This window comes from Cryptotermes secundus, unplaced genomic scaffold (assembly GCF_002891405.2).
Source record: "Cryptotermes secundus unplaced genomic scaffold, Csec_1.0 scaffold1682, whole genome shotgun sequence".
In the NCBI taxonomy this organism is placed as follows: domain Eukaryota; kingdom Metazoa; phylum Arthropoda; class Insecta; order Blattodea; family Kalotermitidae; genus Cryptotermes; species Cryptotermes secundus.
In genome coordinates, this window is record NW_019739983.1 from 144,049 (window position 1) to 147,304 (window position 3,256).

Consider the following 3,256-nt stretch of genomic DNA (forward strand, 5'->3'; position numbering starts at 1 on the left):
ACAACGTAACAACATTGAAAAAAAAAAAAAAAAAAACATTTACAAGATAAACAAATTTTTATCATACGGAACGTCAGGAAAAAAAAAAAGATTAACCATGTACAGAATAATCACATTTATAGCATCAGGAACCTCAGGAAAAACGAGACAATATCCAAAGAGTAACTGTCTACTAATTTGAAACTTAGAGATATAATAAGCCATAAGAGATAAGAGGTCAGCATATGTCATTCCGAGTAGGTTCTATAGGATTATGACGATGGTGTGTAACACTAAGAATTACTGTTTTATTTTACTTCGTCTATCTGCTATTCTAAAGACTAGAGATCACAACGTTTTGGAAATTGTATCTGTTTCAGTCCTCAAGTGAGGGTGGAAAAATCTACTCCGTTGGGTGTCCTAGAGATAACCTCAATCACTGGACAACCCATTTCAGTATATTAAGATTCTTTAGGCAGACAAAAGCAATTGCACGGTGGACTTGGATGAATACTACTACAAGGATAAGTGAAATACTTTACTAGAGTCCGGGGTTTATGGACCCTTGCCCAAGATCATACAGGTAAGGTTGAGAGAAAAGTAAATGAACTTCCTAAACACATAATTGTTCATCCTACAGATCTAAAACACAAGCTGTCTCCAGACCAGAGCAAACCACATCTACGTATAAGTTCTTCCCACGATTCACAAAACTGACATTCTTCTGAGGCCTATAGTGAGTTCTGTTGGTTCGCCTTGCTATGCCCTAGCTGATTTTATCCATAATGTACTGGGTCCTCTTGATGTAAAATCTGAATTCTTCGTAAAGAATTCGGACCACTTAATAGAGTTGCTGCAACCTTAAAGCTTCCATATCTAGATACCCTTGTGGGGATCTTTTGTCTTGTCGTTACTTCAATGACAACCCACTTCTTCGGAACAGTTTGTAGGTCCTGAAAAGAACCGTTGGTTGCTGAGATGCTTGGCCGGTGAAGTAGCACGCGCGCGCCGGTAAGAAGGGATGTTGGTTGCGGTGTGTGGACTGGCCGCAGTGCGGCCGTTGCTTGATCGCAGTCCGGCAGCTGCTGATGGAATTCTGGTTGCCGAGCGCGGTCGCTGGAGTGGATAGGCAGTACCTACGCCAGTTGACCAGTGTATCGGGCATGACTACCGGCGAATCGAGGCGGCCGAGTTGCCCAGTGAGTCGGGTGTGTGTCCGCCGGACAGCCGATGCAGTCGTGCCTGGCGCAGCGAAGTGCCGATGCCTCCGAAGACCGAGTGCTGGCGACGAAGTGTGCTGGCTGATGTTGACTGATCGTAGATTGATCGTTGACTGATTTGGCAAAGTCAAAGTCATGTTACAACCGACGGTCAGTCAGTCTGTCAGTCTTGGTGTCAAGCCCCAGCTGGAGCTCATGAACAGATATTACTTTTGAATGAAAGTTACTGTCTTGTCTGTGTGGGGCGCCCTCTCTGGCGAGAGGTCGGGTCTGTCATTTGTCAGTCAGTCTGTATTAATATGTTCACTGTCTGTATTTACATAATTTTACATACACACTTATTTCTTTTATGTACAATCTATACAAGGCCTCTGTCAGTCCAGGCTCAGTACAGCAGATTACGCACTGTTTCCAGTATTATTCANACCTTGTTTTGCAGGCGCTGCAGTTTCATTAGATTGGTGTCTGCCGCAAACCCCCAGGCGGGACTAGCATAAGGCATTACAGATCAAATAAGAGCTTCATGGAGGGTCAACTTAATGTTAGCGCTCAATCGCTCACTTTTGAAAAAGGAATATACTCTAATGAATGTTCTGAAGGCCTTGGCTTCGAGCATTTCTATGTGTAATCTCCATGTCACTCTCTCATCGAAGATTACAGCTAGATATTTTGCACTATTTACAAATGGAATATTTTTTTCATTTAGAGTAAGACAAGACTCAGGCGGTCGACGACCACGAGAGAAGTAGCCCCCCCGAGTCTTATCTTCATTAATTTTTATATTCCAGCGTTCACACCAGGTCTCCATTGAGCTGAGACCGCGCTGAAGTTTCTAACAATAAAACCCTCCTTGCGATCTGTCGCATATAGACAGGTGTCGTCCGCAAAGAGGGCCAGGTGAACACCATGTGTTTGGGAGGCATCATTAATATACAAGTTGAAAAGAGTAAGGGAAAGGACAGAACCTTGTGGCACCCCTGCTTGCATTTCCTTTGGCGTTCACATTTCGCCTTCAACCGAGACCCTGAATTTACGTTTAGAGAGAAAGGACCCAATAAGTTTGGTCAAACTGTTCGAGAATTCCAATTTTGATAACTTATACAGCAATCCTGAGTGCCACGTGGTATCAAAGGCTTTTTCGATGTCGAAGAACACTGCAGCCGTAGACATTTTATTGTTGAAATTAAGGATCACGTGGTCGGCAAGCCTCATACATTGCAATGTCGTGCTGTGAGGTGCACGAAAACCAAACTGACTTGAGTTGAGCAGGCCTCTTTCTTCAATGTGTTTACGGAGGAATTTCAAAATTACTATTTCGAATAGTTTTCCTGTCGTGGACAGGAGGCAGATCGGAAGTAAATTTTGACGAAATTTCGGGTCTTTACATGGTTTAGGTAAAGTTATTATTTTGCTTCCTTCCAAGTATTTGGAAAGTGAGAAAGTCGAAAACAATGATTGAACAGATGAGTTAGGTGAAACAATGGTCGCCTTGGAAGGTGCCTGAGGTATTCATTTGGAATGCCGTCAATTCCACAGGCCTCTTTTAATTTCAGGGATTTTATTAATTTCTAAACGTCACATGGTGTGATCCTTAGAGGGTGGTTTTCGTCTACGGTTTCGAGCAGAGCTTGAACTCTAGCCTCCACCCGCCGTTCATGGTTATCGTCGCACACATCGTGCAGCGTGAACAGAATTTCCAAACACTCAGCATTTGCTTTGGCTTTTTCGAAAGGGTCAAATATAAGGCCTGAAGGACAATGAATAGCAGTTGGTTCCCTTGGTCCGTCTCTCTTGAGGAGAGATTTCGCAATGGGCCATATACTCTGAGGTGTGACTTCAGCGTTACCTATTTTTGTTTCCCACCGTTCAAGTGCCCTTTTACGAGTCATTCGCCTGATTGATTTGGTGACCCAATTCACTGCCGTTTTACACGCTGGATCCCTGGTTTCTTGCCACAGTTTTCGTAGCCTCTGTTTATATTTTATCAAATGATCTAGATCAGGAAGATCGTTGTTTATGTCCGAAAGTGTAACTTTATATGTTGACAGCCTATATGC